General features: G+C 47.1%; 1 protein-coding gene and 1 long non-coding RNA gene across 2 annotated transcripts in view; one reads left to right on the plus strand and one right to left on the minus strand.

Annotated features, from left to right (window-relative positions):
- The window catches only part of LOC110286104, a 12,489-nt gene extending 5,726 nt beyond the window's left edge, over positions 1-6,763 (plus strand). The window contains exons 2-3 of the long non-coding RNA XR_002377114.2: positions 374-492; positions 6,507-6,763. This is a non-coding gene — a long non-coding RNA (uncharacterized LOC110286104). The remainder of the gene's footprint in view (positions 1-373; positions 493-6,506) is intronic.
- Positions 1-13,895, minus strand: part of Gpam (glycerol-3-phosphate acyltransferase, mitochondrial) — a 95,597-nt gene that overhangs the window by 67,443 nt on the left and 14,259 nt on the right. The gene's annotated exons all lie outside the window — the stretch shown is intronic.

Genomic DNA, 13,895 nt, shown 5'->3' on the forward strand with positions numbered 1-13,895 from the left:
TGTGTGTGTGTGTGTGTGCGTGTCTGTGTCTGTGTCTGTGTGTGTGTCTGTGTCTGTGTGTGTCTGTGTGTCTGTGTGTGTGTCTCTGTGTGTGTGTGTGTGTCTGTGTCTGTGTGTGCATCGTTAGCCAGATATGCTTTGTTGCCTTCAGAGAAAGGTGCAATGTCAGATAGGAGAGAACTTGTCCAGCAGGAGACTTCACATGGCTCTGACAACCTGAAAGCTCTTGGCAAGAGAGAAGTTGATGGTGGTGGTCCTTACATTGAGCATAACAGCTTGGCTATGCATAGCTGGCACAAGCTTCAGCCCTCTCCTTCTCCCAGCAGGAGAGTCCTGAGAAATTCCATTCTGGGGGCGGGGCCTACTGTTTCAGGAGTCTGGGGAGCAGATAGACAAGCATCTCTTTGGAATATCTTCATCCCTGTGGACACAGTTACATAGCTGAGCTGTCCAAGATCCTTCTGCCGCTGCTTCTCTGTGCTGAGATGACAGGTAAGAACTGAAAAGTCTGGCCAACATATTTTAACAGGACTATGCATATGTTCTAAAACACACTAACATGGGCATGGACTCTCAGCTCCAAAGGACCCTGGATATTAAGATAAAGCAGTTGAGTGTGTCATGGCTGTTCTGTAAAGAACACAGAGAATGACACTGATCAGCTTTGTTCCTAAAAGGAAGGTCCCAGTGAATCCTACATCCCAGAAGAGAGCACCTCAGATGGTGGTCTAGGTCCTCCTGCCTGAGATAGGCCTTCTGTCAGAATGCCGATTTGGGACCATTCTGCTTTACAGCCTCTTATGTGTGTTACACTCAGTGGAGGCCTGGATAAGGTTGGGTGGGAACTTTATGCAAACTACAGCTAAAACCTCTGCAGCATAGATGACAGCGTGAAGTCCAAGAGAGTAGACCATGCTACGGGAGTCTCGTGGATGTATTTTAAAAGAAAAAGAGCATTTTAACCTTTCAGAAATCCATACTATAATATTTGCCATTGAAATAAGGAAGTGTCAGGGAAGCATCACAAAAAATAGTAACAGGGAAATGTGCATGAAACCAAAACTGAGACAAAATCTATTGTAGAAGAGACGTGTTTGTTGTTGATGTGAGTGATGGGTATATTTTAAGCTCTCTCGCATATGATGAAGTAGTATGTAGGGGTGGAGTCTTTTATTCTCACAAATTATGAAAGAACAAAAAATAATGCATATGAAAAAATATAGAGAGAGAGAGCTTACCAATACATGCTTGCTAACTGAATGGCTTATCCACTGTTTGTGCCTAGCTACATTTTAGTTGTTAAGAGTTCCCCCAGGAAGCTAGGCCTCTTGGGAGAGTCCTATTATACTAGCTTCCCTGGGGGATTGAAAGTTTAAAGCTAACCTGAGTTAAAGAGTGAGTTCAGGGCCAGCTTGGGCAACTTATGAAGCTCTACCTCAAATCGAGAAATGTCAAGAGAAGAGCTGTGAGCAGAGCACACACGAGGCCCCTAAACTCCATCCAGGGTTGAGGTTGGACGGGAGGGGAGGAGTCCCACGAGAAGCCACACCCTGCTCTGTAGATTGTTTTGAGTGACTCATTAGGGCCATAGCTTCTTCAATGCCATAGGTTTGTTTATAGTCAGATGCTGGTCAATAAAATCATTTAACTTGGCATGCAGAATGGTACTTAAAGAGGTACTCAATGAGAGCCAAAGGGGTGGAGGCAACTCATGGGCACAGGAAAGCCTTAAATGGTGCAGAACACTACACACACATGCCTGACCTAGTGACAAATGGGAACAGCTTAAGCTTCCTCTCGGGGTGGCTTCTCTTAATCCCTAAAACACGTTGTCCCAGCCATTGGACCGAAACATCACTGCGCTTCTTTATTAGTGCGTCTATCACCTCTTCGCCTGCATGGTGTGCATGTTTGATATTCCCAGCTAGAACAGAAGCTCCCTAGAGATAGGAACCATGGCCTTCACATCTCTGGTGTCTGCAGTCCTAGCACAGAGCCTGGTCTAGGATGCACAGGTAATAAATAAATGCTAGATACGGCAGCAGCTACAAGAGGTCCCACTGTGATGCCCTCTTCGGACCACCTGCTACAGGAGCGCAGATGACTGATGGCCTCTTGATACTGTCCCTTTGAGTCTACCATGGCATTCTGCTTAGGCTACTCAGTGACTGACAAGAGTCAGCCCTTTCCTGCCACACATGTGCATGCATACACACACATGCAAACGCACATGTGCGTGCGCGTGCGCACACACAGACACACACACACACACACACACCACTCTTGCAGACACCATATTGGAACTGCACTGCAGTCAGCGGCTGCTCCGTCAGGGCATCTCCTTCCTCCCTCTCTGCTCACTGGCCTCTCCCTTGCTCTGTGGTCTCTGTGCACCTGCATCTGTTGATCCCACCTAGCCACTGCATAAGCGGCTCCCACACTGGATGAGAAATGTCAGCTTCTCTTTGGCATCTGCCTCTCAGAGGCTCCAAACTGCTGCAGACTTGCTGCTTAATGCACCTGAACTTTGCCCATCACAGATATCTTCCATGCATGTATCATCATCTTGCTGAGCTCAAACATTCTGTTTTGAAGACCTGTGCAGTAGTGGCTTGGGCAGCCCTGTGTAGTTAAAACTAGTGCTCCAAGCCAAGAACATCTCACAGGGACCTACTTTCTTTATTCTTAGGATAAGGCTTACAGGATCTTCCTTCCTCCATCACAGAGACATCAAAGAGACGGATGCTCCTTCAATCACCTCAAAGCTGAGGCTAAAGAGAGGACTCCAGGGCTAAGGGTGCCTACTGATCATGCACTGACTGCAGTCCTGATCCCAGAACCAACATCAGGTGGCTTACAGCTACCTGCCTGAGTCCTGGGGGACCTGGTGTTCTCCTCGAGCCTCTGCATGTGCCTGCATGCATGTACACGTCACACACATGCACAGAATTAAAACTCAAATCACAAATTTAAAAAATAATAATAAAGTGCTCTAAACTACTCTAAGCAGGGTTGGTAAACTTTGGTGCAAAGAGCATGTGATAACTATTTTAAGCCTTGTGGGCCACAGTCTTTCTTATGACTATTCAGTCCTACCGTGTGACACAAAGGTCGCCCAACGTTGTCCATGAGTGAGCATGACCATGTCTCAATAAAACCTTATGAAGATGAAACTTTAATACTGTATGAGAGTGAGACAGACTTGGTCAGAGGGCTTCAGTTGGCTCATGTGTGCCCCAAAGTCATGGAGTCTTATGGTTAGACAAGCTATAACCATCATGATAATGGGTGGCCTAACTGTTCCTCAGACATTCGTGACAGACCTGACTAATCAATGTGGAGAACCTTCTTGAAGGTCTAGAGGTGGCTTCAAAATCCTCCTGGACCTAGGGCTAGAGATGAAGTTAATTTAAATTGGTTATGTAGGGATGTCTGTCTGTGCCCCACCCACCCCCATCCTGTTCTGTTTCCATGGCTCACAACAGAGAAACAGGCCATGGAGAGATTAAGTAACAATAAAAGATAAAAGTAACTTTAATCACATAGAGAGCAATCTTTAATGTTAAACGTGCTGATGTAGAACTAAAACCTAGCCCTTTACATTTCCAAAAACGAAAAAGTTAAATTGTTTTTCATAAGGAGCAAGAACCAAAGTCTCTTCTTTTCTCTCCCTAAAAATCGGGGCTCAGTTCTGCTAGGATGGATAGGTGTTTGCTCTTGTTTTTCTCCAGCAGAAAGTGGGGCTGGCTCCATGGCCCTGGGTACAGCCCAGGAGGCATGGCCCATGCTCCCTCTTCTACAGGACAGGCTAAGTGGAGAGAGGCAGTTGTAGGCTTCCTCCTCCCCCTCTAAGCCAGTGTCCTGTGTGCCCTCCTCCCCTCTTATCTCAGCCTCCTCACAAGGAAGATCAAAGCGTCCTGTAAACTATGCAGCTTCCTGGTACCGAAGTCCACTCTAGTCCCAGGAAGCCAAGCTCCTTATTAATAGTAAATAGGCGAGCCATTGTCATTTGGGGCCAGCTGTCCTTCTGGAATCTAATGGTGCTCAAAGGAGGTTCTCCACAGTTAAGGTACACATTCCGGAGGCACCCCAAGTTCCCCAGCCTGCAGGATCTCCTCTTTGTTTATATGCAAACAACAATCACTGTGAATAGTATACTCACAGCATCACATTTAGGCACTCATGCTTTAGATGACTTCAGCTGGTTAGGGATTCCCCAGTGGCCCCATGTGGATGACAGCTTGGCTGGCTGACAAGGAAGTTTCCAGGAAGTCCCTTGAGGACCAGCAGCTGCTGTCTGGGAACTAGCTTCCATCCTGGAAGGCATGTGAGCTGATTTTCACAGTAAGGTGTTAACCATTTCCCTTAGCACACAAAGCCCAAAGTTGCCCACAACTTCAGAAGAGCTAAGTACTGGCAAAGGTCTTCCTCCTCCTCCTCCTTCTCCTCCTCCTCCTCCTCCCTCTCCTCCTTCCTCTCCTCCTCCTCTTCATGATCATTTTTTATACTTTTTTATGTGTGTGTGAGTGTTCTGCTCACAAGCATATCTCTGCATCCTGTGTATCCTAGCACTGGAGTTACAGACAGTAGTGAACAGCCTACTGAGATTCAAACCACTTGTGACAAGTGCTCTTAACCACTGAGACATCCTTCCAACCCACAAAGCTCCCATAATGGCCTTGCCCGACAGTCAGGGCTTCTGGAGAACAGACTTTTGAGGCTGGGGACTGGTGAGCATGGTCTTGAAAAGCTATAGACTGCAGTTCAAATACTCAAGAGTCCTTGGTCACCCATGTCTTCATCTGACATCTCCCTTTCTCCCCTATACTCCCAATATGGTATCCACTCACCTGGTTTCACTCTCAGAGCCTCTGTTTGTGGGCGGTGGGTTGGAAGGACTTGCTACAGAGCGGTCCAGTCCCCTTCAAACCACCATGAGTCACTCACACATCACTCCATCAAATGCTAAGGCGTTCTAGTTTGTTTCTAGCCTTCCACCAGGATGTCAGCTTCTTAGCAGGAGGAAGCCCTGGTTAATTTTGTCTGCTCACTTTAGGACCTCTACCATCTGGAAGGAAGCCTGACACAATACGTACTTTCTCTGTGCAGGAGTCACAGAGGCCACGAGTCTGGAGCCAGGCTCAGACTGCCCATGTTCTGTCAGCCCTGGCTGTGCTCTGAGGATCACCCACTGCTCCTGTGGTGCTTGTTCATTATTTTTTCAAGAACTTTTTACTGAAGCCCTACTGTGTGCTAGACTCCATGCTAGACAGTGGGTTTACAGATAAGATGAGCAAAGTCCTTGTGCTCCACAGCTTAGAATATCACTTAGGACCTGCAAAGTATCCTGCTTGGGTTTCCAGTTGCTTCCTAAAAATGGAGTGGTTTCTTTTTCCTAGTTCCTCTCGTCTCTCCTCTCCTCTCTCCTTCCCTTTCCTCTCTCTTCAGCAAGTTATTTAGTGTATATGTGTGGGTTTCGGAGGTGGTTGGCACTACCTGAACGCCAACCATAGTTTTAATACATGACCATTATGTTCTTCTATGTTTTGGAGGGTGCTTAGTGTCTTGACGGTGGGGCCAGAAGTCGGTGGTGCATGCAGAGGTCGGGAGTGAGGATTCAGAGAGAAATTACTCACCAGGCCTGGTGCCAACCAACCCTCTGACCTTGGCCCAGTTTGACACAAGGCCCAGTGTGAACACTGCAACCTTGGAAGACGTCCTCTTCCTCTTGTGGTGATTCTGTACCAATAACAGCAAGTGTGCATCTCAGAGGCCTCTCAGGTTCTTCCCATGCATGAATACCCACAATGATCCTAGCTAACCAGGTATCCCCCTGCTTTAGTCCCTGCAGGTGGTCCTGACACCTCAGTACTGAAAGTGAGTATAGTGTTTAAACTGGTCTTTCCACAAGGGAAGGTCCATCAAATTGAAATTTGACTTCATATTATCAGAAGCATGAAGGAGGATACAAGACTTAGTCTTCTCTCTGTGTCTGTCTGTCTATCCACACCTAATGCCTTCTGATCACTTGCCCACTACCCACTCCTTGCTGGGACAACCTCCTCCCAGAGCCCAACCATTGACTGTCCTCATTCCTCACTTTCTCAAGTGATTTATCTGATGGCCACAAGGTCCAAAACCTGTTAGGCTCTTACAATCACCAAGAGACCTTGACTTCTGGCCTCATGGCCTCCTTCAGTCAAAACCCAACAAGACTCATTTCTTGAGCAAATCCCACATCACACTGATCCTAACCGCAAAAAGATGAGTTGATCTGAGAAAAGACATGAGGTTAAAGACACTTGAGCCATCAGCTCTTGCCCTATGGCTGCACACGGACAGGAGTAATTCAAGGTTCCCTGCCATCATTCGCAACTATTACCCAACCACACACAAGGAGGAGTGCAGATCAAGCTACTGCTGGCTTTTGGAACCACAAACAGTCTAAATTGATTTGTTCTCATAGCTCATTGGGCAACCGTGCTGACCTCTTCCCTCTTTGCCAGGCCCTGAGGCTCCCTGCTGACTAGCAGCCCATCCTGACAGGCAAGAGCACCGGCCTCTCAGATTCACAGTGTACCACCGGCTCCAGCGCAATCCAGGTCACCAGGAGACACGAGCAAAACCACTGCCTCCTCACTAACCATCCCCAGATCTATCCAAATACAACCATCCTTTCAAAATTGATCATGTCCTCACCGGCTTAGATGTGTTTGTAGCAGCAGTAACCGGGTGATGAGTGACGGCCAAAGATTCTGTTTGAGTCAAAGTCTGTGACACTGTCATTTTGACTGATCTGCTTACATTTATGAAATACAAACATTCTGTGCTCTAGGTTCTAAGATATCTATGCCTGTAGGACATATAATATAAAGAACTTTTTAAAATATCACACACCAAAAGACCAATCAATACATGGCCACATTAGACAAAAGGCTCTCAAAAAAGACACAGTTTCATATATAAATGTGTGAGTGAGTGTGTGTGTGAGTGTGTGTGTGTATGTGTGTGTGTGTGTATGTGTTCAAAACCCACATCCACCAAGGAAATGCAGATCACAACTACACTGAGATACATCTGTCTCAAGCAGTCAGAATGGCTGTCACCAAGAGAAAAATATACTAACAAACACTGGTAAAGAGGAAGAGGAAAGGCAAGCCTGTCACACTGTGGTGGGAAAGGAACTAAAGAAGGCACAAAGGAGAGCAGTAGGAGGCTCTCAAAAGCTGGAAGCTGCTAACGTAGGATTCAGCGCTACCACCTCTGAGAATCTATGTGAAGGAACCGACCACACCACAGAGACTCTGGCCCGCCTGTGTGACGGCCGCACCGTGCATAGACAAGTTACATAATCATGTTAGATCTTCAGCAGTGAGGCCCGCCTGTGTGACGGCCGCACCGTGCATAGACAAGTTACATAATCATGTTAGATCTTCAGCAGTGTGAATGAATGCAAGGAGAGAATGCAGCACACAATCCATAGTGGGGTCTTTCTCAGCTATAAAGAATAAAATCATATCATGTGCAGAAAGATGTGAAGTGGAGATCAAATCAGCCAGATTCAGGAAGACAAATGTCAGATGATCACGTGGGATTCATGTTGAAAAGAACACACACACATGCACATGTATACACACACGTGCATACATATATGCATATATACCTAACACATGCACACAACACACACATACATGTATACCTATGACATAAAAACAGCCAGAGAAGCATTGGGAAGAGGAGAGGAGCCAGCAGAAGGGAAGGAGGAGACTGAAGCAGGTAGAAGGCAGTGACTATAACCTGTGTATGATGCACGTGTATGACGATGTCATAATAAAACCCATTATCTTGTATCATGAATATATGCTCATTTTAAAAGCCCACAAAGATCATCTAAATGCATCGCCTTCAAAATCCTTCCAAATTCTGCAACCACAAAATCAGAGAATTAAAGTCAACCTGCTAGCATCTACTGATCACAAGCTACTATGCTATGACACACAGAAGTATGTAGCTCAGTCCTCGAGTCGGGCACGTGATGTAACGACAGGATCAGTACACTTCCTGTTGATATGACAAACACTTGAAGCCAAGTACTGTATGAAGAAAATAAGTTTGTTTGGCCCAAAGTTTGGGAGAGTTCAAGTTCAGGATCTGGTGGACCATCTGTTCAGTGTCTGGTGAGGCTGCACTAGCTGCAGAAACTCTGAAAAGGACAATGGGAACCAAGTTCACTTTCAATAACTAGCTCCAGGAGGCCAGCATTAATCCCTCCTGAGACCACAGAGATCCAACCACCTCACCTGACTCAGCCCCTCTTAAAGGTCCCAGCACCCCACACATCTGCACTGAGGAGCAGCCTCTAGCACACACATCTCAGGGGGACAAACCACATCCCAAACACAGTGCTCACTGCATGGTGATGGAGGTCAGAGACGCTGTACATCCCACATTAAAAAATGGTGCAAAGTCAGCCTGATACTGGAAGGATCTTCTAAGTCCACCCTTGCTGCAAGAGAGGAATATTTTGTACTTTGTGAGCTCCAGAGAGGAGGTAGGCAAAGGAATAGGTTATTAAATAGGCCCCATGGATCAACAGCGTCTGCACACAGCACATACTACTTCTCTAATAAAACACAGATGGTTTTGTACTGTCATCCTATAAGAGGTCATCAATGGCCTCCGTGAATGTACCTTGTGACCCTGCTTTAAGATTTCTAAAACTAAAAGCTTAAGCTGTGGGGTTTTTTTTTAAAGTTTTTTTTCTGTTTTTGTTTTTAAATTTTTTTTTGTTTTTTTTTTTTTAGTGAATATAAACTATACTTAACATTGGGTATACTGTGGCATTTTCACGTTAATATTCTTACTGTCTCTTGCCCTTTCTTTTTTTTAATTTATTTTCGTCTCAACTGTAGTGTCCCTCTCTCAACTCCTCCAAGTCTCCCTACCTCCCCTTACCCAGGATCCACTCCTCTTCTGCTCTTTTCCTTCAGAAAAGAACAGGCTTCCCAGGGAGAGCAACCAACCAGTATAACAGGGCACAGCAAGCCTAGGCAAAAGCCCTCATAGCAAGGCTGGACCAAGAACCCAATAGGGGAAAGGGGTCCCAAGAGACAGATAAAAGAGTCAGAGACACCCCCACTCCCATTGTTAGGAGACCCTTAACCCCAAGTTCAAAAACCACAGTATTTCTCTTACTCCTTCTTAATCCCATCCCCAACTAGGCTTCCCTCGACCTTCCCGTGTGTGTTTGTTTTGCTTGGTGACCCAGTAAATCCAGTTATGTCTACTTACAGGAACATGGGCAACTTACCAGTAACTACACCACTGAAGAAAATGTACCCCCCTTCCCCAGCAACCACTGCTTGCTGGTAGATCCTCAGGGAGGGGCTAGCCTCCTCAGGGAGAGGCTAGCCTCGTGAGCTCCTCTCCTGTCCATGAGAGGATGCGGACAGGGTGTGCTTTGTGCCAATCAGGTGCTGGTAAGCACAGCTGCTGAGAGTTCCGGAATGGAGTGGAGTGGGCATGGCATGCCCCAAAATAGCAGGCATTCCATAGCATGCCCTCCCCTCCCCCTCTTCCCTGGTGCCCTCAGCCTTGAAGGGTTGGCATCACGTGTGTGTGTGTGTGTGTGTGTGTGTGTGTGTGTGAGAGAGAGAGAGAGAGAGAGAGAGAGAGAGAGAGAGAGAGAGAGAGAGGTCCCATTTAAGGTTGAGCATTCCAGAGTTACTTATTCTCAGCACTTGGACCAGTTGGGAGTCTTTAGCAACCACCACAGACATCTCAAGGAAGCGTCTGTGATTAAGGCAGATAGCATCACTAACCTGTGGATGCGAACAGAACTACTTAGAAGGTAGCTTTCAGGCACATCATGTCCATTGAACAAAATGACAGCAGTAGTGTCCTATTAGGGCACGACTAGGTTTTTAATACACACACACACACAAGTCTATGTGTCTGCATATACACACTATTATGTGTTTTGTTGTTGTTCAAGACAGTGGTTCACTATGAAGCCTAGGCTAGCTTGAAATGCACACTTCTTCTTCCTTAACCTCCTGAGTGCTGGGATTACATGTGCAGACCTCCTTACTAAGCATGTGTCTTCAGAAACGACTGAATTCCTACTTTGTGCTAATTGTCTCTAGAGGGTGAGTTTTAGTTTTCTGTTGGTTTTCCCGTGCTACCTGTTTTATTCTTTTATTTTGCTTCTCACCTGTAACAGGGGTACATTCCCTTGCAATAAGTAAGCAAGCAATGCTCTTTAAGTTGGTAATTACTTGTGGTGCATTGTCACAGAACAACAGTCTAGCAGATGTGTTCTCAGTTTTCATAAATATGCATGAGGAACGCAAAAACCTGAAGAAGTGTCTCCAAATGTTTTAAGGCTAGATTGATGTTTTCATTTTCTGCCTCTGCTTTTCGGATGCCTCTGTTTTCCAGATGGATCCTGACTTAGATGTGAAACAAATGGCATACTTGGGTCGAGCAGTTGTTCTCGTGGGCTGGGGAGAAACTGAGAAACTGGCTTTGGGAAGAGGGAGGGAAGGGGGGCCAGGGAGAGGGAGGGAGAGGAAAGGAGAGAGAATGAACAATGAATGGGAATTCTATTGAGAAACAGGCCTTTGATTGTTTAGGTCAAAAGGCCAGAGGAAAACGTTGACGCCTCCCATTTTCTTCCTACCATGGCAGTTTCTACTAAGAAACTCTAAACCCCCTTAACATTCTTCAGGGGATTCTCAAGTCCAGGGCTCAGAACTATGCATAGAGAGCTATTTGTTCCTGGGTGGAGAGGCAGCTGGGAAACAGGGCTCACTGTTTCAGCAAATATGGCTGCAGGAAGGGAAGCATCCCCATCAGCCTCTCGCCACAGCGCTGAAAGGCTGTCCAGCAGGCTGTCAAGCAGGAATACCCTTAGGTTTTGCTGGGGGTGATAACCTCTGCGAAAATCCAATAGCTATTTCCTTATTTCTCTCTCTCCCTCCCCCTCCCCCTCTCCCTCTTCCCCTATTCTCCTCCCTGTCCTCTCCTCTCTCTGTCTCCATGCTCCCCCCAAACACACACAAAAGGAAAGGAAAGGAAACAGGGAAAGTTCCTTCTTACTCAAAGCTTCCAGAACAATGGGGCTAAATTGCACGGTCTGATGAGCAGAAGTAGGCCAGGCCTGGATGAGGGAGGAGCAGACCAGACCTAGGAGAGGGTAAGAATGATCTCAGGGAGGGTAAAGCTTTAGGATCCCCCCCTACACACACACACACACACTCACACGTACACACTCCTCCTCCTGCCACATCTGTTACTTCTAACTAGCACAGCTCTTTCTCACTTGCTTGGTGCTCAAAAATCTTAAACTAGCAATTCAGACAAGTGTCCCAGGGTTCACAGAAGGAAAAAAAAAATAAAAACTGCTGGCCTAACCCAGACATCAGGAGAACTGGAGAGAGCCCATAAGAAAGTTCTAAAGGTGGGATGGGGATTACACACCTAAGGGAAGGCAAGGAAAACAAGGTCCCTCCAGCACGGCCCCTGCAAAAAGCAAGGGCAAGGGAAGGTTGGGGGGGGGGGCCTAGCAGTTTTCTATAGCCATGTTACAGGACAAGGGACCACAGGACTTGAAAGACAGCCACTGAGAGAAGCAGGGAGCAGGCTGTTTGCACACAGTGCAGCAGAGTGCAGCAACTCGGGGTTCCAGCAGGAACAACATGGGGTCAGGGTCTGGTGAGTAAGTGGCCAGCTTGTTTGCAAATCTGGACACATAGGGGTCAGGAAGCTCTTTTGGGAACCAGGGACCTGGACTCAGGAGGCTGCTGGGTGACCTGAAAACTGCCCAGAAGCTGGAGTCTACTCAGATGTCTGTCTTCCAAATTCCAGACTAGCTATGGAGGTAGAAGAAGGAGCCAAAAATGGAAGCACTGGAGCATGTCCCTGTTCTTCAGTGTGACATCTGAACAGCCCTTCACCCTGTCAAGCGAGCCTTCAGATAAGGTGGCACCTTCAGACCTCAACACTGCAGCTTCAAGCTGTGCACCAGGTACATCTGTGCCCGTGGTGCCTCCGTGGCCAATTCTCTCCTCCACACCACTGACCCCTCTCTAGCCGCTACAGTGGGAAGAGGCCTCACTCCTTACGTGCAGGACTGAATCAGCTTTTCTCACCCTAACTGTGATGTTGGCCAAGCCCCTTCCCTGTTAGCCTAGCTGGCCCCATGTGTGGTGTGATGAGAGGCCCAGGTTTAATGCACATGGCCCTCCAAAGTCCACTGGCTCTCTTGTTCCTTTTGGCTGACCTGGCTCCAACCTCCACACAACCTAAGCACTGATCAGTCTTGCACTTTGGCCAGAAGCCACTCTGACCACAGCTGGCCCTCCCAGCCCCCTCCTCTCTCAGTTCCAGCCCCAGAAACTCAGTCTCTCTCAAGTTCTGAATGTGCTTTCATCCTGGGGTCCTGACATGTTCTAGAAGTCCTTCAGCCTGGAGTGCTCTTCCAGGGGGCGGGTGGGTGGGGAGGGAGTGTCCCCTCAATTCCCAGGAGCTCTTTCAGGATCACCTGACCCCACCACCTATCACAACTCATCCTCTCTTTACACATATCCTTAAGCTCCCGCCCTGATTCCGGTGAGAGCCTCACCACACACTTCTTGCCCAATGTGGCTTATCTTTATTTGCGATACTTCTTCCCAATATGAGGAAAGCTTCAGGAAAACAGATTTCAGCCAGGGGAATTTGCTGTTGGAGCCCCAGCACCCGGAACACCAGAATGTGGTTAATAGCTATTTGTCAAATGAGTGTTAAGTGAATGAAGAATGAATGAATGAATGAGGGTGGGCTCATACTGTCCAGTGTTAACCTCACTGTTTGGCTTCTGTTTCCAGCTAACTGGATTGGGTTTTTCCAGCCTCTAGGGCCCAGGCACCTTCTCCTTTCCCCTATTCTTGCCCCTGGGTTTCTACATGTGTCATAAGCTGCATCTCCAATGTTATTCAGGTCCTTCGACTTGCTTTCTCCACCCCAGGTCAGCCCAGAAAGGCCTGGAGTTCAGATGGAAAACATTAAAACATCTTTTGTTTCTCCCCCCCGCCCCCGCCCCGTTCTGCACAAGGCATTTATCAGAGGTTTCTACTGAAGAACAAGTAGCTGGCAGGAGCTGTGCTGAGCCCGATGATGTGCGGTAACCACAGGCACCCAGTCAAGAAGACCAGGGAAACCCCGTGCAGTCCCAGCTGCTGATACCGTTCATGTATTGTTTTCCTTCACTTATTTTTGTACACATTCACCCAACAGTGTTTAGATGAGGCGTTCTTCTAGATGTTGGGAATGTTACAGCAAGCAAATTAGAAAATAGGGCCACTGCAGAGTTAAATGATCCAAGGTCACATTGAAGTCGTCAGCCATGGATTCAGGGGAAGCGGCGTCCTTAAAAGAGGGCATGTGAAGAGAGACACAGTAAGAAGACCATGTGACAACAAAGGCAGACATGGCTGTGATTGTCATGGGTGTGATTGACAGGGATGTCTTTGACAGGGGTATGATTGACATGGGTGTGATTGACATAAGTGTGATTGACAGGGGTATGATTATTGGCATGGGTGTGATTGACAGGGATGTGATTGACATGAGTGTGGTTGACAGGGGTGTGATTGACAGGGGTATGATTATTGACATGGGTGTGATTGACAGGGATGTGATTGAAATGAATGTGGTTGATATGGATGTGGTTGACAGGGGTGTGATTGACATGGGTGTGGTTGACAGGGGTGTGATTGACATGACTGTGGTTGACAGGGGTGTGATTGACATGAGTGTGATTGACATGGGTATGACCCGGCTGTCAGCCAAGAAATGCCAAAAAAAAAAAAAAAAAAAAAAAAAAAAAAAAAAAAAAAAAATAAAAACAAAAA

Source organism: Mus caroli, chromosome 19, assembly GCF_900094665.2.
Source record: "Mus caroli chromosome 19, CAROLI_EIJ_v1.1, whole genome shotgun sequence".
NCBI lineage: Eukaryota > Metazoa > Chordata > Mammalia > Rodentia > Muridae > Mus > Mus caroli.